The 26553-nt window shown below is 51.1% G+C and overlaps 1 long non-coding RNA gene across 1 annotated transcript; it reads right to left on the reverse strand.

Annotated features, from left to right (window-relative positions):
• Nucleotides 1-15818: 15818 nt before the first annotated feature.
• On the reverse strand, nucleotides 15819-23713 carry LOC129052139 (uncharacterized). Its single transcript, XR_008516975.1, has 2 exons — nucleotides 23140-23713; nucleotides 15819-22690 (listed from the first exon to the last, which is right to left on the reverse strand). It is a non-coding gene; the product is annotated as an uncharacterized LOC129052139 (long non-coding RNA).
• Between the last annotated feature and the right edge of the window lie 2840 nt (nucleotides 23714-26553).

The raw sequence follows: 26553 nt of genomic DNA on the forward strand, positions 1-26553 counted from the left end.
CTCATTGCAACCTCTGCCTCCTGGGTTCAAGCCATTTTCCTGCCTCAGCTTCCCAAGTAGCTGGGATTACAGGTGTGCACCACCATGCCTGGCTCATTTTTATGTTTTTAGTAGAGACGGGGGTTTGCCATGTTGGCCAGGTTGGTCTTGAACTGCTGACCTCAAGACATTGCTACATCACTGTAAGAAGGTGACAAATGCTTGACCCGGCTCAGCGTGTTTTGTGCCAGGGTTGTGTTCTGAGATATAGGAGGGCTAACTAAGCTGGGGCTATGGATTATTTATACTCCCCCAACCCTGCCACCCTGTGCCTCGGCCTCCCAAAGTACTGGGATTATAGGCATGAGCCACTGCGCCAGGCCAGTATTTGAATAAAAGATTGAATCAGCGAGAGACACCCAGCCTCTGGTAGCTGGCCTCCAGTGAGCCCCCCTTTCTGGAACTCGGCTGTCCCCCACCATGTAGTACCATATTTGGTGGGGGTGACCTCCCAATAACATTTGGGAGAAGTGATGATGTGCCACTTGCAGTATTAGGTTATAAAGGCAGCCGTTTCCATCTTGGTCCTCTCTCTCTCTCTCAGAAGCCATGTGGTGGAGAGGCCCATGTGGTTAGGGACCAAAGCCTCCTCCCAGTAGCCATGTAAATTATCCTGGAGGCCCATCTGCCTTGAGCTCTTACAAGTCTTAGAAGACTACAGCCCCAGCCAACAGCTTGCCAGCAACCCCGTGACGGATTCTGGGAGCTCAGCTGCTCCCAGAATCCTGACCCTCAGAAACATATGAAATAACAAATGTTTGTTGTTTTAAGTCACTAAGTTTTGGAAGTAATTATTTACAAAGCAATAGATAACTAATCCACAGCCCCAGCTTAGTTAACCCTCCTATATCTCAGAACGTAACCCTCCTATATCTCAGAACGTAACCCTGGCACAAAACACTTTGAGCCGGGTCAAGCATTTATCGCCTTCTTACAGTGATCTAGCAATGTCTTGTCCTCTCCACTGCCAAGCCTTCCAGGATCAACTCCATTTTTCTCTTTCAGCCTGAGCCCTGGGCCCAACTGAAGGTGGGGGCTTCCACAGCTTCCCCCCGGCCAAGATCCCTGTGAGCTTTGCCCTTCCCCAGTCCTGATACTGTTGCTGGTTAACTTTCCTGCAGATCCTTCTACATGGGACCCAAAAAGACTCAGGGAAAAGAAACAGACATTTGTTATGGTACATATACACCATGGAATAGTATGCAGACATGAAACAGAAGGAAATCATGTCCTTTGCAGCAACATGGATGCAGCTGGAGGCCATTATCCTAAGTGATTTAACATAGGAACAGAAAACCAAATACAACATGTTCTCACTTATAAGTGGGAACTAAACATTGGCTACACATAAACATAAGCAAGGCAATGATGGACACTGGGGATTACTAAGGGAGAGAAGAAGGGAGCGGGGAAGGGCTGAAAACTACCTATTGGGGGGCCGGGCGCAGTGGCTTATGCCTGTAATCCCAGCACTTTGGGAGGCCGAGGTGGGTGGATCACCTGAGGTTGGGAGTTCAAGACCAGCCTGACCGATATGGAGAAACCCCATCTCTACCAAAAATACAGGGGTGGAGCAGGAGGAGAGGTGCCTCAGGGTTAATCCTGCCTCCCCCCCTCCTCCTCACCCCACTCGCTGCAGGATAAATGGCCTCTGGGTCGAACACCTCACAACGGGATGTGTCTTAGCGTGGAGTTTATCAAATCGCAGGCTGTGATGCATTAGTGGGTCTTGAAATCAATTTAGAGGATGGAGCCCGGCGTTGAAAATCTGCAATAGACCAGAATAGACTAGGTCAGGAGACATCAGAGCGTGTGTGTGCAGCAAGGGTGAGTGTCGTTTGGGGAAACATATTGCGTTTCTGTATAAATGGATGTGTGTGTGTGTGCTGGGTGGCAGTTTGCAATGGGTTTCTTACGGTGGGTTGCACTAAAAATGTTAGAGAATCTCTGTCTCACTGCCTTACGGTAACACAAAGGGGAATCACCTGTTGGTGATCATTTTCCTCAGAACCTTACATTTCCCTGATTTGAGACCCGTTTATAAGACTGAGAAACAGGTCTAAGCTGGTGCCAAGAGTTTTGGTTACGTCAAGGATAAGGCTGTGGCTCTCTCATCCCACAGTCCATGCTGAGGGGTGGAGGGGAAATGAACTGGAGGACAAAGAAGTGATGAAGGCAAACAGAGGGAGAGGAAGGGACGTGGGGAGGGGTGGGTGACTGGGAGGGAGAGAAAAGGGGTGCAGGTCATTCCTGGAACTCAAGGAGCTGCCTTCCTGCATTGCTGAGTCAGTGCCACCTGGACTCAGAAACACTCATTGTCCACTCAGTGACCCCTTGGAGCTTTAAGAGCTCTGTTAGGATCTGAAATATGTCCAGTAGATCTTTAGAGCCATTCAGTTTTCATCCCATGTGGGCTCTGGACATGGGTGCATGCAAACTAACATGCTTACACATATGCACACACAGATACACATGCCCACAAACACTCATGCATCCACGTGCTCACACACAGATACACTCATACGTATACATTCATGCACATGCATGCATACAATGCCCACGCATATATGCACACTGATACATACACACTCACAGACACACTCATATGCACACACTAACACACATAGACACACTTATATGTCCACTCATACACGTGCTCACTCCTACATGAACTCTCCCACACCGACACACACCCATGCACTCACAGACACAGTGAGTCAGGTGTATTTAACATGCAGTTCGTGCCTGTGCCTCCCCCAGATCCCCATGTGACCTGCTCATCAGAGGAGGCCCGGAGTCCTGGGGGGAGTCCTGGTGTCCCTCCATGTGATCTCCATGACAACCCATCCCGACACTGGTTTGTGAGTGTGAAAGCTTCAGGGCCCACACGACTCCCACATTAATTCATGCAGATCAGCTGTTCACTACTCAATGCTCCCATCTTATGTGAGGCAGCAAGGCACAAAATTAGCATCTGTTGTGAGGTGTATGTGTGTGTGTGTATGTGTGTGTGTGTGTGGTGAGCTTGGCACACAGGATGAGGTTTGGGGCAAAAGAGCATGAAAGATACAGCCAATAGTAATTGGATTACACTTGTTGATTGCTTTCAAAGGGCTTAACATAGAATATTCATCCCAAAGATATATTACATCTGGTGAATTCTAGAGCATCTCACAGATAGAATGGGGGTAAAAGGAGAAACAACACACTTCCAAATTTGATGAAATTTCCCACACGGTCCTGAAATCGCTGGTGGAATGGGGGATTACAGTCCGGATATGAGGCATTCGAGAGAATCTGAATGTGTCCCCCAAAGTGCTCCCCAGACAGTAGCACTGATCAGGCTGTGGAAAGCCCAAGGCCCCACACGACAGGTTCTGGGCTCTGCCCTCCTTGAACATGGCAGGTGGAGTGGTTGGGGAAAGAGGCAGAAGCTGAGAATGGCTGGAGACAAATGGTTGGATTCGGTTCTTTTATCTGTAGCAGGGACTCAAACCCAGGGTGTTCTGGCTGCTGGAAGGTTGAGCAATGCTGAGCCGTATTTCCACACATGGCTTCACTGGCTGAAGCAGGGCTGTTCTGTGGCCGAGACCCCCTCTTCCAGCCCTGCATGTGTCCCCTGACCTCCAGGTCTGCAGGCATTCACATACCCCCCTGCAAAGCCACCAACCCTCCTTGGGCAAGGACAGGCACAGCTTCAGGACATCATCCTCCTGCTCTATGTGGGCAGAGTTGATCCCCCAGACCTGAGAGGGAGGCTCCCCAATACCCATCTCCCCCATAATGGCCAATGCTCCTCAAAGGGTCACTTCCAAAGAATGCCAGGTGGCAGGCACCAGGTTTTGGCATCTGATATGCTCCCATCCGCTCCCTGGGTCCAAAGCATTCATCCTTTGTAATCTCTGACGGGGAACAACTGGCCGTTGTCGTTTAATTAGCAGGGGACACACTAAGCTATGGTCTCCTGCAGGCTCCGTAAACATCCGTGAAATCAGCCTGGTGACTCCAAGCTCAGTGCAGACTGCGGGGACCCATAGTGGCCAAGGGGGAGCCCCCGTCCCTGGTCTGGCTCTGAGAACAGCCTCCAGGAGAAACTGCCAAGCCGCTGGGACTCATGGCAGCTGCTCAACCTGGCAAGTTCTTTCTTGCAAATTGAGATCCAGGCTGTGATCTGGGCTGGCTCTGCACATTCTGGGCACCCGTTATCTGCTGGTTGGAGCTGCCTGGACGCCTCTGAGGACTGCTTGTGCGTGGGTGGGGGCTGCTTTTGGACACACGGCTGCCCCATCAGCCTCGCCTTCTGCACTTCTTCTGGCCTTATTAAATGATGGTTATTGCAGGGAGGATGCAGTACCAAGCATCCTCTTATGCAGCACCGTGAGATGCGGGATGTCCAGTGTCTCAGGAGAAATTCAAGCCTCATTTCCCTCTCAGACACTGGGATGAGGCCACGTGTAGAGTCTCAGTGCCCGGATCCCAGGTGCGTCATCTGAGTCTGTGCATGAGGTGCCAAGGCCTGTCCCTGGGCTGTGTGGGATGAGATTGAAGTGTGTCTGATGGGAGGGCCCAGGTCACACCCACCAGGGGCCAAGAGTGCACAGATGTAGATGCCAGTGCCTGCCCAAGTCACCCAAAACGGAGAAAGGGAGGCGCTGGGAAGCCCTTGGGCCAGAGGCTGATGACATGGAATCCTCTAGGGGACTGCCTGCTGCTCAGGGTAGAAGGGGACATCCTGATGTGGCACCCGTGACAGCCCCTCACCGTTCCTGCCCCTCAGACCCACTGTCCCTGGAGACCTGCAGAGAGAACCACTGCTGACGAGAAGTCATCTCCATCACTTGCTTTCTCTCCCCTTGGTCACCACAAAGACAGATGCTCACAGCCCTCAGGTGACAAGCCTGTTTCCGCCCCCTTCTGATACCCCTGCTCTATGGGTGTGGCCACTGCTCCTGGCTTGCAGTGTCTGTGTGGCTATGACAGCCCAGGTTCCTCTCAGGGCTGGTGTCCCTCCTGCAGAAAGCTCACCCTGTCTCCTGGGCCCCGGCCCTGCTCCTCGACAGAGGAGGGAAGGACTGGGGTGGTGGCTGATGGATTCTCATGTCACCTCTTTCCCATATTCCCCTGGGCTCTTCCTTCAGAGCCTCCACCCTGCACCCTGATGACTCACTGCATCTCATGTAGGAAGCCCCCGGTGACATCTCATGCCCTGTACACAGGTCCCTGCAGCCTGGGCCCCTCCCCAGCTCTGCTGCCTCTGGGGGAAACCCCACTTTCACCCCTCCCTCCTTACATCTGGCGGGGATTGCAGGGGGCTTGTTGGAGGGAAGCCACATGTGAGACCCACACGACGCACCAACCCCCACTGTGCAGACCCCACCCCATCTATTTTCTTCCATCCCTTCTGCGGTCAACACAGCCCTGGCTCTGCATTCGGCCCTCTCTTCACGGGGCTGTGTCTGGGCAGATGGGCTGGGATGTGTTGTGCATGTCACAGCCCGGCCTGTGCAACAGGAGGCTCCAGGATCCCTTTAGGGGTAGGGTAGGAGGCGGGAGAGTGCAGGTTAAATGGGATGGGCAGGGGCAGGCAGGCAACAGGGGTGATTAATTTTTCTCGAAGCGTTGCCAGGCTACCTTTCAATTCCTTGTCTGTGGCCCAGGCCAAGGAAAGCGAATGTTCTGCTGCCAACCTGGCTTGTCTTTTAATCACACCCTTTGCTTGTCAGTTTAGACACCCTGGTATACTCTCATTGCTTTTTAGCAATCTTTGCAACTTGCTGGACTTTTCCACCCAAATAGGAACAGCAGATCATGTGTACTGTGTGCCAGGCACTGTGCTAAATGCATTAGCTATTTCAATCCTCACAATAGCCCTATGAGATGGGCACTATCATTATCCTTATTCTGTAGATGTGGAAATTGGCACAGAGAGGTTAATTAACTAGCCCAGAGTCACTCAGCTAGTGGGTGGCAGAGCTGAGATTTGAACCTAGGCAGCCTAGCTTCAGGGTCTATGCTCTTAATCTCTCACTTTAGGGGCTCTTAAGTGAGTCCCCAGCTTCCATGGCTTCAGTTGAAGGGACTTCTCTGTGGAGGCAGGGCTAGGAGGAAGTTTATCCATTAGGTCCTACAGCAGCCATCTAGAAGGATGGGATTGGCTGTGACTCAGACTCTACCCTTGTTGCTGCCTCTGCCGGGAGCTCTGTTCCCTGGCTCATCCCAGGATCTGCTCCTCCTCCCTCCTCAGGACTCAAGTGCAGCATTGCAAAGGATGTTTGCTGAGCACCTGCTACCTGCCAGGCACTGTGCTAGGTGCAGGGGATCTTGCAACAAACAAAATTCCTGCTTTTATGGAGCAGACATTCAGTAAGTGGAGAGGGATAAACAAATCAGTGAAAGGTATGCATGTCAGCTGCTAATCCATGCTACGGGGAGACATTCAGCAGGCTTGGGGATAGGAAGCTCCAGGTATATGGGAGGGTGTGTTAGCTTCCTGTGGTTGCTGTGACAAATCACCACCAACCTGATAGCTTCAAACAACACAGATGGACTCTCTCCTAGCTCTGGAGGTCGGGAGTCTGCCATCAGTTTCACTGGGTTAAGTCAAGGTGTCAACAGGGCTGGCTCCTGCTGGACGCTGTGAGGGCAGGGTTCTTTGCATTTTCAGTGTCTGTATTTCCTTCCTTCTTTCCTTCCTTTCTTCGTTTCTTCCTTTCTTTCTTTTTCTTTCTTTCTTTCTCCCTTCCCTTCTCTTCCTTTCCTTTCCTTTCTTTCCTTCCTCCCTTCCTCTCTTTCTTTCTCCCTTCTCTTTCTCCTCCCTTTCCTCCCCCTTCCCTTCTTCCCTTCCCTTCTATTCCCTCCCTCCCCTCCCCTCCACCCCTTTCTTTCTTTCTTTTTTCTTTCTTTCTCTTTGTTTCTTTCCATCTTTCTATCTTTTTCTCTCTTTCTCTCTTTCTTTCTTTCTCCATTGCCTTCCCTTCTCTTCCTTTCCTTTTCTTTCTTTCTTTCCTCCCTCCCTTCCTCCCTTCCTCTTTCTTTCTCCCTTCTCTTTCTCCTCCCTTTCATTCCCCTTCCCTCCTTCCCTTCCCTTTCCTTCCTTTCCCTTCCCTTCCCTCTCCTCCCCTCCCCTCCTCTGCTCTCCTCTTTCTTTCCTTCTTTCTTTCTTTCTTTTTCTTTCTTTCCTTCTTTCTTCTCTCTCTTTCTCTCTTTCTCCCTCCCCTTTTCTCTCCTTCCCTCCCTCCCTCCCTCCCTCCCTCCTTCCCTTCCCTTCCTTCCCCTTCACCTTCCCCCTTCCCTTCCCTTCCCCTTCCTTCTTTCCTTCCTTCATTTTTTTTTCCTCTCTGTCTTTGTCTCTTTCTTTTTTTAGAGATGGAGTCTCGCTCTGTCACCCAGGCTGGAGTGCAGTGGTGCAATCTTGGCTCACTGCAGCTTCTGCCTCCTGGGTTCAAGTGATTCTCCTGCCTCAGCTTCCCAAGTAGCTGGGACTACAGATGCACACCACCAAGTCCAGCTAAATTTTTTTGTATTATTAGTAGAGACAGGGTTTCACCATGTTGGCCAGGCTGGTCTCGAACTGCTGACCTCAAGTGATCTACCTGCCTCAGCCTCCCAAATTGCTGGTCCGTCCTGTATTTTCTTTTAAGCCCCTCATATTCCTGGGCTTGTGGCTCCTTCTTCCATCCTCAAGCACATGATTCCAGTATCTGCCTGTCACTACAGCTCCTCTGACTCAGACCCTCCTGCCCTGCTCTTATAAAGACCCCTGTGATTACACTGGGCCCACCCAGGTCATCCAGAATCATCTTTCGATCTCAAGATCCCTCACTTAACTACATCAGCAAAGCTCCTTTGCAATGGACATACACACAGGTCCCAGGGGTTTGAATGTGGACACATATGGGGGGCCCTTCTTCAGCCCCCTGTGGGGGGTGGTTGTTGGTTTTCAGTAGGATGGTCAGGGAGGACCCCGCTGAGAAGCCACCATTTGAGCCAAGACCGGAGGAGCTGAGGCTGTGGGCCAGGATGACATCGAGGGTGGAGCCTTCCAGGCAAAAGAACAGTGAGTACAAAGCCGGCAACAGGTGTGCTGGCATGTTCCAGGAAAACCGGGGAGGGAGCCACAGCTGCGGCTGAGTGAGGAGAGGAGCAGCGGGAGGTGAGGTCAGAGAAGCCTTGGGGACAGAAGCTGCGGGCCTCATGGTTATCATGAAGCTCGGGGTTTTACTCTGAGTACGTGGGAGCCATGGAGGGTTCTGAGCAGAGGAAGCACAGGACCTGACCTGGGTTTCACAGGCTTCCTCTGGCTGCTGTGTGGAAAATAGGGAAATGGGGCAAGAGTGGAAGAAGGGAGGCCTGCCGGGTAAGAAAGACTCATGGCTTGGGCCAGATGCTGGGATGTGTCCCCCACATCCCCTTTCAGGAGCAGGCACGCATGCCCCACTGCCCGGGGGTTGCCTGCTGAGAGCTCACAGCTGAGACCCTCCCCAGAAAATGCCCCTGGCTGACAGGAGCCGCTTTGCCCGGTCACCCTTCCTGCGGTCCATCCGTCTCCAAAGACTGGTAGTAAACACAGGGGTCTAAAGGTCCAGCCCCTTGACTCGATTCATCGCAAAGTCATGCGTAGAGTGTGCAGGGCTCAGGTGACTATCTATATGTCTCTCTGTATTTTAGGATCGCTGTCTACATTAGCAATTTGTTTAAAAATATATTTCAAACTTCCTGTGCCCACATGAGGTCTCGTGATTTATCCATGAAGGTATAAAATAACGGATATAGAAGGGGTACTTATGTGGTTTGTTGTCCGACAGATTGTGTGAAAGTTTTTCGTCATGTCCAGGCACCACTTCTTCCTGGTCAGGCCCATGTTATATATGAGAACAATGGAACAAGTCAAAGGCAAAGCAATACGTCCCCCTGTAAAAACTGTCAGTGTAACCGTCCACTTCTGTATCTGTCCAGTCACTTAACAAATATTGACGGAGCACCTTTAAACACAGGCCACTGTGCTGGTGTCCGGGACACAGCAGTAAGAGCCATCTGATCTCATGACACTCGCAGGAAGTTCCAGTCTATGAGGATGGACAGCATGCAGGTCAACACATAAACATCATTCAGACTGTGAAAAACACAATAAAGGACACAGATTGGAATATGGGATAAAGAGTCATGGGGGTGGAGCTACTGTCTCATTTTGGGTGGTCTGGGAGGGCCTCTCTGAGGAGGTGACATGTGGGCTGAGTCCTGAAGGATAAGAAGGGACTGCTATGGGTGATTTGAGGGAATAGTGTGCTAGGTGGGAGGAACAGCAAGTGCAAAGGCCAGAGATCAGGCAGATCAGAGATGAGGCCAGGGTATCTAAGAAGTCAGGAGAGTGCTAAGAGATGGGGATGCAGAGACACCGTCGGGTGAAATAGAAAGAGAAAGGAGCCAGGTGTGGTGGCTGACACCTGTAATCCCAGCACTTTGGGAGGCAGAGGTGGGCAGGTTGCTTGAGCCCAGGAGTTTGAGATCAGCCTGGACAATGTGGCCAGACCTCATGTCTAACAACAACAAAAAAAAACCAGATGTGGCACATGCCTGTGGTCCCAGCTACTGAGGAGGCAGGAGGATCACTTAAGCCTGGAAGGTTGAGGCTGTAGTGAGTCAAGATCATGCCCCTGTAATCCAGCCTGGGTGGGTGACAGAACAAGAACCTGTGACAAAAAAAAAAAAAAAAGAAAGAAAAAAAGAAAAAAGAAAAGAAAAGAAAAGAAAAAAAGGAAAGGGAAGAGAATTGTCACATTTTATTGCAACGACAGTGTTTTGTTTTATTTAAAATATTTTCTCTCCCCTTTGAGTCCAGCCCGACACTCAGGAGATGGAGAGAGCCTTCCTCTCACTCTGCCTCAGGAGGAGCTCGAACCTGCTCCCTTAAATCTCCATCAGCTCCGGCAAGCCATTGGGCTCTGCTGGCTGTAACACTGCTCCCTGTTTACCAGAGGCTTTTGCTGGCACATTAAATGTATCACTCAGACTCTGAACTAGATCAAGCCACAGAAAGCTTTGATTCATGGAGCTGCTGGTCCCCATTACCACAATATATGCATTCTTTCTCTTTGTTAAGGAATTAAGGTGCCATATTGAAACTTTAATCTGTAAATACAGGTAAATAAAACATGATTACAGAAATCATTTTCAATAAAAATTCATCTTGAGCTTAAGTTTCTGCCTTACTGAATTCATCTATTGAGAGTGGGTGGTTGTGCCTGCTGCAGATAACTGTGACCCTGAATAGCTGGACCTGTGTTCACTGTGAACTAATGTTTCCTCTGAGAGCCCCAAAGACCCTGAGTGTGAATCGCTTGAGTGGGTGGGGTCTCTTACCCTGTGAGTCCTCCCACCAGGGACCCCATTCTTCCACCCATCTTTCCTCGGGCCTGTTTCCTTTGAGGTCTGAGCTGGGGTGCCCAGTGAGGGGTCATCCTTGCTGTGAGATAAAATCAAGGAGTGACTCCCCATCCCCATGCAGGGCCCTAGAGGGTGTGCACGGCTTCAACCATCTGATCAAGGATGGATTCGACTCCCTGCTCAGGGCAGCAGCTCGTGGTTCATTCAGCCCCAGTGGCGTCTCGATGGAGTAACGTAAGGGACACAGAGAACCAAGGACTGGGTCTGATGGGATTAAACCCCACTGGTGTCCCTGTGTCTTCTCTTTCCTGACACCAGACACCAAGAAGAAACAGCCCCAAACACACCCGTCAGTGAATTCCGAAGGGTGAGCTGGGGGCCAGGTGGCCTCTGAAGGCTCCACATGGGTTTTGAGCTTTTGCTTTTTTGCAGCAGCAAATCCACTGCTCTGGGCTGGGAATTGGTGTTTGCTAAATGCCACAGGTGGTCTGGAGTGATGTTTTCTTTCTTTAGCAAAGTAAGACATGCTCCTTACAGAGAGTTAGACATGCAAAGAGGCAGGCATGTTTTTTAAGGATAAGTTAAACATTCAACAGGTTCTCGGGCACTGAGTGAAAGGTGTCCCCGCAGGTCAGCCCCTCAGCCTCCCAGTTTCTTCTTGGAGAAGCCAGTGCAGGACCCCGCGGTGGGGGCCGGTGGGTAGGAGGCTATCTCAAGACACCAGGAGGAGATTAGAGGGTCTCAGTCCATTTTGATACCTGTGCTTGGGAGTCGCTGGCTTGGACTGGACTCCTGGCAGCACCCAGTGAGAAAGGGACACATCAGGCTGTGACTCTGGCCATTTTCTCCTCTGCGATTATGATTCCTTTGCTGCACCCCTTCTTTCTGGCCTGTCCACAGAGCACAGACTTGTCTTTGCTGGCTGACATTTCCCTGCTCCCTGATGCCTGGTGTGCACCCTGGGGATGCTCGGAGAGTGTCCCTGGATTGATTTCAGGTCCCTCACTTCTCGGAGGAGATGTCATTCCCTGCAGAGCTCCATTCACCTGCTCTGAGCACACCTCGTTCTGCCCAAGGATGTGCTCTCTGGTTTGGCTGGAAAGAATGACCCCACCATGCCAACTCTGGGATTCAGGCAAATCAGAGCTGCTGGGCCCAGGCTGCGTTGTCCAGCTGGCCCTGGTGTTTGTATTGAAACAGAGCTGTGTCCCCACTGGTTGGGGCAGAGATGCTGTCTCTATCCCTGTGGAGACCCCGTACTGGCACCCCAAGATGGAGCAGCACAAGGGGCACAATTGCTGGCCCAGCAGGAACCTGGGGACCCTACACTCGAGCTACGGTCAATGTCCACGATGACTGGCCAACCGCCAAGTGAACAAGGACAGAGGCGTGGGCAGATGTGCTGTGGCCTCTCAGTGCTGCGTGTGTGAGTGGCCGGAGAGGGCGTCTGAGATGCCCCAGGTGTCTCCACACCCAGACCTGGGTCTGCCAGACCCTGATGGCCCCAAGAGTCCTGACCAGACCCCCAAAGGCCAAACCAACATGCTGGGAATGACCATCGGTGCCAAGCAGGCCCTGGGCAGCGGGGGAAGAGCTGTCACCTCAAATGTCCCACTACCTGGCTCCTCCTCTTTCCTTAGGGACCCGAATCTGCCCATTGGGCTCAGGTCCTCACACAATGCCTGGTCCAGGAAAAACAGGACCACATTGCCAGGTGGCCTGTCCTTCCCCTCTCCACATTCTGTGCTCTGATTACAGAAATGCTTGGCTCATGGACAGAGACGCCAAGCAACAGAGAAAGAATAAAATTGAAAATAAGAATCATTCCCCATCCTACACCTACACAGGGCTGTGTTTTAATAAATAAGCTCCTTGATTGTGTCTGTGTGGAGGCCTGAGGTCCTGTAACTGAGGCTGTTTTCTCTTTTTTTTTTTTTTTGAGACAGAGTCTCGCTCTGTCGCCCAGGCTGGAGTGCAGTGGCATGATCTCGGCTCACTGGAGCCTCTGTTTCCTGGGTTCAAATGATTCTCTTGCCTCAGCCTCCCGAGTAGCTGAAACTACAGGCTCATACCACTGCACCCAGCTAATTTTTCGTATTTTTCATATAAATGGGGTTTCAACATGTTAGCCAGGATGGTCTCGATCTCCTGACCTCGTAATCCACCTGCCTTGACCTCCCAAAGTGCTGGGATTACAGGCGTGAGCCACCGTGCCCGGCCTGATCAGTGAATTTTTTGGTGCTCTCTTAAACTTTATGCCTCCCTTGCTGGACCCTGATAATCCAGAGATGAGCGCCTCCCTCCCCTGTCTCGCCCTAGTCCCCATCCTGCTGATAGGTCTCTGGTCTCTGCTCCTTGATGACATCTGGGGAAGTTTCCCTGGGATTTTGGTCACTTTGATTTATCATAACAGACTTGTTAATAATGAATGGAATATGGCAGGGCCTGGTGGCTCATGCCTGTAATCCCAGCACTTTGGGAAGCTGAGGTGGGCAGATTACTTGAGGTCAGGAGTTCGAGACCAGCCTGGTCAACATGGAGAAACCCCGTCTCTACTGAAAATAGAAAAATTAGCTGGTCATGGTGACACGCGCCTATAATCCCAGCTACTCAGAAGACTGAGGCAGGAGAATCACTTGAACCTGGGAAGCAGAGGTTGCAGGGAGCTGAGATCATGCCACTGCACTCCAGTCTGGGAGACAGAACAAGACTCTGTCTCAAAAAAACAAAAACAAAAATGAATGGAATAACTCGTGTTTAGGTGTTACAAAATCCAGGCCAAACAAATCTAAACTTTTATCTCACACCCAGTTCCTAGATTAGTCCTTTCTCCAGCTCAAGTTCAGCCTAAGCCTCGAGGGTCCTTAGTTGCGGGGGAAACCACCTGCTCTTTTCTCCACCTTTGTTGCTGTTTTTTCTCTGCTGGCCCCTGTGGGGTTGGGTGCATTCAGAGGTAGGGACAAGCTAAAGGTCTTTGGCTTTTTGGTTCTGTTGATGGGTGAGTTCCAAATACTAGCTTTCTCTTGTAGGATATTTCATTTATTTATTTGTTAAAAATATTTATTTAGAACACATCATTCATGTGCTGGACACTGTTCCAGCCACTGGGGATAGGGTGATAAACGAGATAAACAAAAATACTTGCCCACATTAAGCTCCTATTCTAGCGAAGACAAAAAAGAAAGAAAATACATGTGTGCTTAGCACATTAGAAGTTTCCAGGTACTGTAAAGAAAAATAAAGCAGGGTGGACTCAGTGACTCACGCGTGTAATCCCTGCCCTTTGGCAGACTGCTTGAGCTCAGGAGTTCGAGACCAGCCTGGGCAACATGGCAAAATCCTGTGTCTACAAAAAAAAAAAAAGTTTAGCTGGGTGTGATAGCATGTGCCTGTGGTCTCAGCCACTGGGGAAGCTGAAGTGGGAGGATTGCTTGAGCCTGGGATGCAGAGGTTGCAGTAAGCCAAGATCATGCCATTGCACTCTGGCCTGGGTGACAGAGTCAGACTCTGCCTCAAGAAAAAAAGAAAAAAGAAAAACAAGAAAGCAGAGATGGGAGCAAGTGGGGAGGGGCTGGGGATGAGAGCCTCCCTGAGCTTCCACAGTTCTTCCTGCCCCTCTCCTGTCTCACTGGGCACGGGCCAGCTGGGGCTTGTGGTTGTTTTGCGCCAACCTAATATCTTGTTCTTGCCAACAGTCAGAGGCCAACTGAGGCTTCTCCGTCTTCCACAAGGAGCAGCATTGGCCTAAACCTGCAGGCACCATTGCAAAGGGGAGTGAGCTCAGGTAAACCTGCTGGTGAAGCATGATTCCAGCGTGGGGACACAGAGGCTGACATATCTTGCTGTAGGTGATTTAATGTTGGGCCTCAATATTTCACTCCCCCTGTAAGATTATGACACATCCACATCCTTACCAGGGCCCGAGGGAGGGTGGATAGACATATCCATCCCACAGGTGTTGCTCATGGCTGGGTGACTTGCTTATGCCAATGAGATTTTCACAGACACGGCACAGGCAGAAGCCTGGAATGTGTCAGCACTGCCAGGCCTGCCCTCTAATGCTCTTGATTTTTCCCACAAGACAAGCGTGCCCCAGGGAACTTCAGCTCCGGCTGCAGGATGAGAAGCGTGTGGAGCACGCAGGGTTCCAACCCTCAGCCTGGAGTCAAGCCCCGACTACATCAGCCTAAGCCCAGCCAAGCCACGGGTGTAGGAGTGAAAAGCAAATGCTAACTGTCCATGACATTGACTTTCAAAGGGGTGTGTCATGTTATGTGGCTCATCCCAGCAACAATGAAGATATTTCTCTATCAGTCAGTTCGTAAATGATTATTGAAAATGTGAAAGGAAGGTGGAGTGATTGGAGTAGATTTGGTCCCTATTCTCATGGAGCTTACTTTCTAGAGGGGAAGACAGATGATGGGTGAATAAACATAAATTATTCTCTTAGGTTGGTGCAGCAGTAATCCCGGTTTTTGCCATTAAAGGTAATGGCAATCAAAAGCAGGGAGGAGCCGGCACTGCAGTTCATTAAAAGTAATGGCAAAAACTGCGATGACTTCTGCACAAACCTAATAGAATAAATTACAAGTGTGCAAAACGTTGCAGTGGGAAAATTCCAAGTGCCAGGATAGCATCTAGCTTCCTGGAGTCAGGAGATGGGGGTTTTCAATCTAACCAAGATCAAGTCCAAGTGGTGGGGCAGGCGGGGGGAGATATTTCAGTGGAGACTCCAAGGATGAATGGAAATTAGAAAAGTGAACGCAGATGGTGAGGGGGGATGTGTTTCAGACACAGAGAACAGCATGTGCAAAGGCCTATCGGGAAGGACATTGTGTGTTCATGGACCTGAGGGGAGGCCAGCAGGCTGGAGCTGAGCGGGTTGAGACGAGGATGGGGAGCCGGGGAAAGGCACTCCACGCAGAGGGCACAGCAGGGGCAAAGGCCCGGAGTCAGGCCTGAGCCTGTGTGGTTTGAAGAAGCAACAGAGGCCTGTCTGGGAGGAAAGTAACAGCAGAGGGGAGACCATAAGGTCAGGGCAGAGGGCAGGGCCGTGTTGGGCACTGTGGGCTGTGGATAGGACCTGGCATTTATGCTCGGGTAGGGGGAACATGTTAGAAGATTTTAAGGAGGGCAGGAACATTTGGGGATAATGTGTATTCTAGGAATCTCAACCAAGTAAATTCATAGTTTGAATGTTCACAAGACTTGTGCACAGGCAAAGTGAAAGATTGTTTCTAGAGCTGTGAGACAAGACCATAGTAAAAGAGAGTTACTAAGTTTTTAAAGGTCATCTCAAATGGTGGATTTCCATCTTACAATTGAATATAAGTAGATTGTAAGGTTGATGGAAAGTAGAAGTTTCCTGACTTGCGTCAACAGAAAAGAAACATCAGTTTGAAAGAAAACATTTATTTATTTACTTCCTCTGCAGTTTTCCTGACTGCTACATTTCATGAGAAGGGATTATTCTTGAGGGTTCTGGAGCTGCAGCCCAGGGGAGGAGCCAGTGTTGCCACTGACGCCTTAGGGTTGTGGAGCTGAAAATCCCAGAGGAACAGGTGCTGCTGTTGCAGTTTGAGGTTCATGGAGCTGGAGACCCAAGGAGAAGATGGTGCTGCTGTTCTAATTTAAGGATGTTGAAGCCAGAGACACAGAAAGGAGCTGGTGCTGCCGCTGCTCAAATCTGAAGGTTTTGGAGCTGGAGCCTGGGGGTGGAGCCAGTGCTGCCTTTGAAGTCTGAGAGTCATTGAGCTGGAGGTCCAGGAAGGAGCTGGTGCTGTTGTTCCAGTTTCAGAGTGGTGGAGCTGGAGACCCAGGGAGGAGCAATGTTTTCGTAGTTCGAGGGTCAGGAAGCTGGCGACCCAGGGAGGAGAGGTCTTATTGTAGTCTGAGGGTCGTGGAGCTGCAGACCCAGGGAGGAGCAATGTTGTCATAATTCGAGGGTCAGGAAGCTGACGACACAGGGAGGAGAGATTGTGATCTGGTTTGAGGGTCGTGGAGCTGCAGACCCAGGCAGGAGCAATGTTGTTGTAATTTGAGGATCCGGTAGCTGGCGACCCAGGGAGGAGAGGTCTTGTGCTAGACTGAGGGTGGTGGAGCTGCAGACTCAGGGAGGAGCAATGCTTTCATTGTTCAAGGGTCCGGAAGCTGGCGACCCAGGGAGGAGAGGTCTTGTTCTAGTTTGAGGGTGGTGGAGCTGCCGACCCAGGGAGGAGCAATGTTTTCGTAGTTCGAGGGTCAGGAAGCTGACGACCCCGGGAGGAGAAATCTTGTTCTAGACTGAGGGTCGTGGAGCTGCAGACCCAGGGAGGAGGAATGTTGTTATTTGAGGGACTGGAAGCTGCAGACCCAGGGAGGAGCAATGTTGTTTTAGTTCGAGGGTCAGGAAGCTGATGACACAGGGAGGAGAGATCTTGATCTGGTTTGAGGGTCGTGGAGCTGCAGACCCAAGGAGGAGCAATGTTTTCATAGTTCCAGGGTCCGGAAGGTGGTGACACAGGGAGGAGAGGTCTTGTTCTAGTTTGAGGGTCATGCAGCTGCAGACCCACGGAGGAACAATGTTTTTATTTGAGGGACCGGAAGCTGATGATGCAGGGAGGAGAGGTCTTGTTCTAGTCTGAGGGTTGTGGAGCTGCCAACCCAGGGAGGGGCAATGTTGTACTTTGAGGATCAGGAAGCTGGTGACCCAGGGAGGAGAGGTCTCATTCTAGTTTGGGGGTTGTGGAGCTGCACACCCAGTGAGGAGCAATGTTGTCATAGTTCGAGGGTCAGGAAGCTGGCGACCCAGGGAGGAGAGGTCTTGTTCTAGACTGAGGGTGGTGGAGCTGCCGACCCAGGGAGGAGCAATGTTGTCATAGTTCGTGGGTCAGGAAGCTGACGACACAGGGAGGAGAGATCTTGATCTGGTTTGAGGGTCGTGGAGCTGCAGACCCAGGGAGGAGCAATGTTTTCATAGTTCGAGGGTCAGGAAGCTGATGACCCCGGGAGGAGAAGTCTTGTCCTAGACTGAGGGTCGTGGAGCTGCAGACCCAGGGAGGAGCAATGTTTTATTTGAGGGACCGGAAGCTGGTGACGCAGGGAGGAGAGGTCTTGTTCTAGTCTGAGGGTCGTGGAGCTGCAGACTCAGGGAGGAGCAATGTTTTCATAGTTCGAGGGTCAGGAAGCTGGTGACCCAGGGAGGAGAGGTCTCATTCTAGTTTGGGGGTCGTGGAGCTGCAGACCCAGGGAGGAGCAATGTTGTTTTAGTTCGAGGGTCCGGAAGTTGATGACACAGGGAGGAGAGATCTTCATCTGGTTTGAGGGTCGTGGAGCTGCAGACCCAGGAAGGAGCATTGTTTTCATAGTTCGAGGGTCCGGAAGCTGGCGACCCAGGGAGGAGAGGTCTTGTTCTAGACTGAGGGTGGTAGAGCTGCCGACCCAGGGAGGAGCAATGTTGTCATAGTTCACGGGTCAGGAAGCTGACGACACAGGGAGGAGAGATCTTGATCTGGTTTGAGGGTCGTGTAGCTGCAGACCCAGGGAGGAGCAATGTTTTCATAGTTCCAGGGTCCGGAAGGTGGTGACCCAGGGAGGAGAGGTCTTGTTCTAGTTTGAGGGTCGTGCGGCTGCATACCCAGGGAGGAGCAATGGTGTTATTTGAGGGACTGGAAGCTGGCGACCCAGGGAGGAGAGGTCTTGTTCTAGTCTGAGGGTCGTGGAGCTGCAGACCCAGTGAGGAGCAATGTTTTCATAGTTCGAGGGTCAGGAAGCTGGTGACCCAGGGAGGAGAGGTCTCGTTCTAGTTTGGGGGTCGTGGAGCTGACGACCCAGGGAGGAGCAATGTTGTACTTTGAGGATCAGGAAGCTGATGACCCAGGGAGGAGAAGTCTTGTTCTAGTTTGGGGGTCGTGGAGCTGCAGACCCAGGGAGGAGCAATGTGGTACTTTGAGGATCAGGAAGCTGGTGACCCAGGGAGGAGAGATCTTGATCTGGTTTGAGGGTCGTGGAGCTGCAGACCCAGGGAGGAGCAATGTTTTCATAGTTCGAGGGTCAGGAAGCTGGCGACCCAGGGAGGAGAGGACTTGTTCTAGTTTGAGGGTGGTGGAGCTGCAGACCCAGGGAGGAGCAATGTTGTTACTTGAGGGACTGGAAGCTAGTGACCCAGGCAGGAGGGGTCTTGTTCTAGACTGAGGGTCGTGGAGCTGCAGACCCAGGGAGGAGCAATGTTTTCATAGTTCGAGGGTCTGCAAGCTGGCGACACAGGGAGGAGAAGTCTTGTTCTATTCTGAGGGTCGTGGAGCTGCAGACCCAGGGAGGAGCAATGTTGTTTTAGTTCGAGGGTCCGGAAGCTGATGACACAGGGAGGAGAGATCTTGATCTGGTTTGAGGGTCGTGGAGCTGCAGACCCAGGGAGGAGCATTGTTTTCATAGTTCAAGGGTCGGGAAGCTGGCGACCCAGGGAGGAGAGGTCTTGTTCTAGACTGAGGGTGGTGGAGCTGCCGACCCAGGGAGGAGCAATGTTGTCATAGTTCGCGGGTCAGGAAGCTGACGACACAGGGAGGAGAGATCTTGATCTGGTCTGACGGTTTTAGAGCTGCAGACCCAGGGAGGAGCAATGTTTTCATAGTTCGAGGGTCAGGAAGCTGAGGACCCCAGGAGGAGAAGTCTTGTTCTAGACTGAGGGTCGTGGAGCTGCAGACCCTGGGAGGAGGAATGTTGTTATTTGAGGGACTGGAAGCTGCAGACCCAGGGAGGAGCAATGTTGTTATTAAAGAGACTGGAAGCTGGTGACCCATTGAGGAGAAGTCTTGTTCTAGTCTGAGGGTCGTGGAGCTGCAGACCCAGGGAGGAGCCAGGTTGTCATAGTTCGAGGGTCCGGAAGTTGGCGACACAGGGAGGAGAGGTCTTGTTTTAGTTTGAAGGTCTTGGAGCTGCAGACCCAGGGAGGAGCAATGTTTTTGTAGTTCGAGGGTCAGGAAGCTGGTGACACAGGGAGTAGAAGTCTTGTTCTAGTCTGAGGGTCGTGGAGCTGGAGATCCGTGGATGGGCTGGTGCTGCGGTTTAAATCTGTGGGTCCTGGACTTAGAGCCCTAGGCAGTAGCTGGTGTTGTTGTTGTTCATATATAAGGGTCATGGGGCTTGAGGTACAGGGAGGAGCCGCTGCTGGTGTTCAAGTCTGAGGGTTGTGTAGCTGGAGAGCAGGGAGGAGGTAGTCTTGGTGTCTAGTGTGAGGGTGGTGGAGCTGTAGACCTGGGGAGGAGCCGGTGCTGCTGTGTAGTTTGAGGGTCGTGGAACTGGAGACCTAGGGAGGAGCCAGTGCTACCGCCATTGAAGTCAGAGGGTCATGGATCTCGAATTTTCGGGGACAGCCCGTGCTGCTATTTAACTGTGGGGAGGATCGTGTGTTAGGTGACGTCTGAGAGTTTGGGAGCTGGAGACCCAGGGAGGAGATGGTGCTCCTCTTCTAGTTTGAGGGTAGTGGAGCTGTAGATCCCGGGAAGAGCTGGTGCTGTCTTTTAAATCTGTGGGTCCTGGAGCTGGAACCCTTGTGAGGAGCCGGTTCTGCCTTTAATGTCTTAGGGTCGTGGAGCTGGAAACCCAGGGAGGCAGTGGTGCTGCTGTTCTAGTTTAAGGATCACGAAGCTGGAGACCTGGACAGGAGGTGGTGCTACCATTATTCAAATCTGAGGGTTGTGGAGCTGGAGCCTTCGGGAGTTGCCGGTGCTGCCTCTCAAGTCTGAGAGTTGCTGAGCTGGAGATCCAGATAGGAACCTGTGTTGCTGTTGTAGTTTGACGGTCATAGAGCTGGAGACTCATGGGGGAGTAGTGCTGTTCTAGTCTGAGGGTTATGGAGCTTTAGACCCAGGGAGGAGCTGGTGCTGCTGTTGTTTAAGGCTGAAGATTGTGGAACTGGAGACCTAGGGAGGAGCTGGTGCTACCGCCATTTAAGTCAGAGGGTCATGGATCTGGAGCTTTGGGGAACAGCCCATGCTGCTGTTTAACTGTGGGGAGGATCTGCTGTGTCAGCTGAAGTTTGAGGGTTTGGGAGCTGGAGACCCAGGGAGGAGCTGGTGATGCCATTCTATTTTGAGGGTCGTGGATCTGGAGACATGGGGAGAGGCTGGTACTGCTGTTGTAGTTTGAGGGTCGTGGAACTGGAGACAGGGGGAGGAGCCAGTGCTGCTGTTCATGTCTGAGGGTTGTAGAGCTGGAGACCCAGGGAGAAGTCCATACTGCGGCTTTTTAAGTCTGAGGATCGTGGAGCCTGAGACCTGGGGAGGGGCCAGTGCTGCTGTTCAAATGGCTCCTTCCCGGGTCTCCAGCTCCATGACCTTCAAAGTAGGACAGCAGCAGCAGCTCCTCCCGGGGTCTTCCAGCTCCATGACCCTCACACTAGAACAGCAGCAATGGCTCCACCCTGGGTCTCCAGATCCACAACCCTCAAACTAGAACAGCAGCACTGACTCCTCCCTGGGTCTCCAGATCCACAACCCTCAAACTAGAACAGCAGCACTGACTCCTCCCTGGGTCTCCAGCTCTACAACCCTCAGACTTGAGGAGCTGGAGAGGCAGGGAGGAGCCAGGGCTGCTTTTCTACTTTGAGGGTTGTGGAGCTGGAGACCCAAGATGCAGCAGCTGCTGCTATTCTAGTTTGAGGGCCTTGGAGCCGGAAACTTTGTGAGGAGCCGGTGCTGCCTTTCAAATCTGAGAGCCATTGAGCTGGAGACCCAGGGAGGAACTGGTGTTGCTGTTCTAGTCTGACGGTAGTGAAGCTGGAGACCGAAGGAGAAGCCGGTGCTGCTCTTCTACTTTGAGGGTGGTGGAGCTGGAAGTCACAGGAAGAGCCGGTGCTGCTGTTTAAATCTGTGGGTCCTCGAGCTGGAGCCCTGGGGGGAGATGGTGTTGTTCTTGTTCAAGTCTGAGGGTCACGGGGCTTGAGGTACAGGGAGGAGCTGCTGCTGTTCAAGACTGAGGGTTGTGTAGCTGGAGAGCGGGGAGTAGGTAGTCTTGGTGTCTAGTGTGAGGGTGGTGGAGCTGTGGACCTGGGGAGGAGCCGGTGCTGCTGTGTAGTTTGAGGGTCGTGGAACTGGAGACCTAGGGAGGAGCCGGTGCTACCGCCATTTAAGTCAGAGGGTCGTGGATCTGGAGCTTTGGGAACAGCCCGTGCTGGTGTTTAACTGTGGGGAGAATCCGGTGTGTCAATTGAAGTTTGAGGGTTTGGGAGCTGCAGACCCAGGAGGGATCCGATGATGCCATTCTATTTTGAGGGTCATGGATCTGGAGACCTGGGGAGAGGCTGGTACTGCTGTTGTGGTTTGAAGGTCGTGGAAGTGGAGACAAAGGTAGGAGCCGGTGCTGCTGCTGTTTATGGCTGAGGATTGTAGAGCTGGAGACCCAGGGAGGAACCGGTGTTGCTGTTCTAGTCTGTGGGTAGTGAAGCCGGAGACCCAAGGAGGAGCCGGTGCTGCTGTTAATGTCTGAGGATTGTAGAGCTGGAGACCCAGAGAGGAGCCGGTGCTGCTGATCTAGTTTGAGGGCCGTGGCGCTGGAGATCCCAGGAAGAGCTGGTGCTGCCGTTTAAATCTGTGGGTCTTGGAGCTGCAGCCCAAGGGGGGACCCGGTTCTGCCATTCATGTCTTAGGGTCGTGGAGTTGGAAACCCAGGGAGGCGGCGGTGCTGCTGTTCTAGTTTAAGGATCGTGAAGCTGGAGACCTGGACAGGAGCTGGTGCTACCGCTCTTCAAATCTGAGGGTCGTGGAGCCAGAGCCTTGGGGAGGTGCCAGTGCTGCCTCTCAAGTCTGAGGGTTGTTGAGCTGGAGATTCAGGGAGGAGCCAGTGTTGCTGTTGTTGTTGGAGGATTGTGGAGCTGGAGGCCAAAGAGGAGCTGGTGTTGCAGTTCAAGTTTGACGGTCGTGTAGCTGGAGACCTAGGGAGGAGCTGGTGCTACCACCGTGTAAGTTGAGGGTTGTGGAGCTGGTGGCCCCGGAAAAGAGCCAGTGCTATAGTTGAAGTTTGAGGGAACTGGAGACCCAGGGAGTAGCCGGTGCTGCTTTCTAGTTTGAGGGTGGTGGAGCTGGAGCCTTGGTGGGGAGCCGGTGCTGCCTCCCAAGTCTGAGAGTCATTGAGCTGGAGATCCCCAGGGGAGCTGGTGCTGCTGTTGTAGTTTGAGGATTGTGGAGCTGGAGACCTGGGGCGGAGCTGGTGCTGTAGTTGGAATTTGAGGGTCAGAGAGCTGGAGATCTGGGGGAGGTGCCAGTGCTGCTGTTTAAGCCTGAGAGTCCTGTAGCTAAACATGGAGCCAAAGTTGGGGAAATAGAGAGAGAGAGTTACAGGATGACCCTGGAAACGGTAGATGTAGCTGTACCCCAAGCAAGCTAAGCTTGGGAACTTCTCAGTGCTAGTGATGAGTGCATTCTTTTTCCTCTTACACAGTTTGGATTTGTTTTCTGTGTCTCATGAGACAGAAAGATCTTGATTAATACCCTTAGGAATTGAAAAGCTTAAAAAAACTAAAGGATGTTGGTAATAAAAATAATAAGAATTAAACCATGATTATCCTGGCTGACAGAGACAAAATCACACACACACAATATATATCTTTCGATCAGTTAGTAAAATAAAACATAAATGGAAAAATAGACCCAAGCAAACTATTAAAAAGTTGTTTCATGGAGAAGCAATGGAGGACAGAGATTAATCTGAGAGTTGCTATTAATGGAGAAACTGAGAACTTACCGTTTTTCCTGTGAGGTTTTGGTGTAGAATGATATTGTGTGAGTTCTGGCAGCTGAGTCACTTCACACAGCCCGGTGATGCAATAGATGTCACAGAAGGACCCTCTCCCAGTTGGTCCTGCCTCTCTGCTACGACGAGTGTGGCCTCTGATCCCCAACAGCTGACTGTGTCTTGAGACCACGCCCATGAGCACAAGGGTTTCCACGGTGAAGGTTCCTGGATGGAACACCGTGGATGTTCCTAATGTTCCTTCCTGATGTTCATCTGCCATCTTGCTATTTAATGCAATGTCTTCTAAATATTGAATAGAAAAAAGTATTTGTACAATATGGGCAAGGTATAAAGAATATCCACACACTGGACGCACAGACAGGGAGGGGCACCCACAGCAAACTCCTTTCGCCTGGGAGCAGGTGTGGTCCTTGAGTCCTATGTCGCCTGTTTCTTCCTCCGCCTTGGCCTACAGGCTGGATGTGATCTGACCTCTGCCTGCCTCTCCGACTCCATCTCCCCCCTCCTGCTCCTGTTCTTTCTAACAATTATGTTACAGCCTCAGTGAATGTGACAAGGACCCTGAATCGCAGTGGCTTTACTAAGACAGAAGTTCATTCCTTTCACATGAAAGTTCAAGCCAGTCGGGTGATTCTTCTATGTGCATTTTTCAGGGTCTTAGGCTACTTCCATCTTGCTGCTCTGACTTCCTTAGGGTGTAGCTTCCCCCACAGTGTCCATCCTATCTACTGCCAGCCAGCAGGGCGGGGAGAAGAGAACAAGAGGACACAAATCTTCCTTCCTCTAAAGGCAGTTGCTGTGCACTGGCCTCATGTGCATTGGCCACTGCCTGGTCACGTGGCCACTGCTTGCTGCAAGAGATGCTGGGAAGTTTTCATCCTAGATGCCAGTGCCCACCTGGGTGACTCCTGAGGTTGAGGGCAGAGAGGACATGAAAGAGAGTCACTGTCTCTTCCCATCATCATGCATGTTGCTCCAGTCTAGGGTGACCCACTGCCTCAGCTTGCTCAGGACTGACGGGGGTCATGGGGCATAGACCTTTCAGTTTTATAACAAGGGCAGTTCCAGGCAAATCATCCCAGCTTGGCTGAGACTCAGAAGTTTCCTGGGACATGGGATTTCTAGTGTTAAACCTTGGAAAGTTCTGGGCAAACCTGGACAAGTTGGTGCCTGCCATGGGGCCTTTGCATCTACTGTTACCCCTGTCCGGGATTCCCTTTCTGCAGCTCTATGCGGTGCTCACTCCTCTTCCGTTGAGGAAAGGCTGCTCTCTGGGTGTCCCTGGGTGCCTGGTCTGCTGTACTCAGCACTACATGCTCTGTGAAAATCCCTCCATGCTCTTCATAGAATGAGATCTGTTCTTTCCACCCTTCCCTGCCCACTTCAGTTTCAAAGTCTCTGAGGATTATTAATTTTTATTCTCTTCAGCGCTGAAAGATACATCTCTTTCCCTAAGGCTGTGGCTGGGTTCACGCATAGTTAGATAAATCTGATATTAATAATAACCTGAATGAAAAACATGTATTAAATCCCAAGATTATGATGTAGGAAGCAGGGATTCTGAAGACATGTGTAAGCCTAATAAAGGCCAAAGGGTGTGGATTAAAAGGAAATGTGGGGTGGAGAAACATTTCATAAAATAGAACCCCACCTCTTGGGTGAGTTCATTGGTACAACCTTTCTAGAGGGCAATTTTGCAACTGGCCAATGAAATTGCATAACTTTTGTTCCCAAATTTCATTTATAGGTATTTATCCCTAGGAAATAGTCAGAAAAATATGCAAAGATGAATCTTTAAGGATTTTTATAAGAAGAAAGAAGTAGGAAGCATAAATTCTCACTGGTGGTCCCACACCCTGGCACCAGTGCTCCCCTCTCCTAGTGGGTGGGCACACGCTACATTTTCCCAGGCTTCCTTGCAGTGAGTTGTGGCCATGTGACCAGGTTCTGGCCAGTGGGAGGCAATAAAAGTGTTGGGTGGTATTTTTGGAAACCCCCTTCTGTAACTTCTGTCTTGATATGGTTTGGATGTTGGTCCTCTCCAAATCTCATGTTGAAATGTGATCCCTGATGTTGGAGGTGGGGCCTGGTGGGAGATGTTTTGGTGATGTGGGCAGATCCCTCTCACAATGGCTTGGTGCAGTCCCGACGACAATGACTGAGTTCTTGCTCTGAGTGTATGGGCGATCTGGTTGTTTAAAGGGGTTGGCACATCCTCCTCCCTCTCTTGCTCTTTCTCTCGCCATGTGATGTACCTGCTTCCCTTTCACCTTCTGCCATGATTGGAAGCTTCCTGAGGCCTCCCCAGGAGCAGATTCTGGTGCCATGCTTGTACAGCCTGCAGAACTGTGAGCCACTTAAACCTCTCTTCTATAAATAACCAGCCTCAGGTATTCCTTTATAGCAACGCAGATGGACTGACACATATCTTTAGTGTCATTTCTTAGTTGTTCCATCCTTTGACCTGCTTCCTGGAATAAGCGTATGATGGTTGGAGCTATTCTTGTCACCTTGAACCTTGAGGATTAGGCTTCTACCCTGCGGATAGCAGAATGTCCTCTGGAAGGAAATGAAAGTCCCTTACGCCACCCTAGACTGACAACCTGCAGTTTTGTTTTGACTTTTTTATTTTTTGAGACAGAGTCTTGCCCTGTTGCCCAGGCTGGAATGCAATGGCGTGATCTCAGCTCACTGCAACTTCCGCTTCTTGGGTTCAAGTGATTCTCATGCCTCAGTCTCCCAAATAGCTGGGATTACAGGTGCGTGCCACCATATTCAGCTAATTTTTTTAATTTTTAGTAGAGACAGGGTTTCACCACGTTGACCAGGCTAGTCTCGAACTCATGACCTCAAGTGAAACACTCGTCTCAGCCTCCCAAAGTGCTGGGATTACAGGCATGAGCCTCTGTGCCTGGCCCAGTCTTGGTTTTTATGAGATAAACTTCTGTCTTGACTGAAGTTAAATCTCTGATAGGTGATATAACCATAACTGGATAAAAAGTAGGAAATTCATGTAATACTTATATCTACATATGCCCATACCAAAAATGATAGTGATCTGTTGTTATCTATGTGTAAATATGGACACAAAATATTGTTTAGTGTAGACAAAGCTCTTTTTCTTTTTCTTTTTTTTTTTTGAGACAGAGTCTCACTCTGTTGCACAGGCTGGAGTGCAATGGTGAGATCTCGGCTCACTGCAACCTCTGCCTCCTGGGTTCAAACAATTCTCCTGCCTCACCCTTCCGAGTAGCTGAGATTACAGGCACATGCACCACACCCAGCTATTTTTCCTATTTTTAGTAGAGCTGGGGTTTCACCATGTTGTCCAAGCTGATCTCAAACTCCTGACCTTCAGTGATCTGCCTGTCTTGGACTGCCAAAGTGCTGTGATTAGAGGCA

The sequence above is a fragment of the Pongo abelii genome, chromosome 21 (assembly GCF_028885655.2).
Source record: "Pongo abelii isolate AG06213 chromosome 21, NHGRI_mPonAbe1-v2.0_pri, whole genome shotgun sequence".
Classification (NCBI taxonomy): Eukaryota; Metazoa; Chordata; class Mammalia; order Primates; family Hominidae; genus Pongo; species Pongo abelii.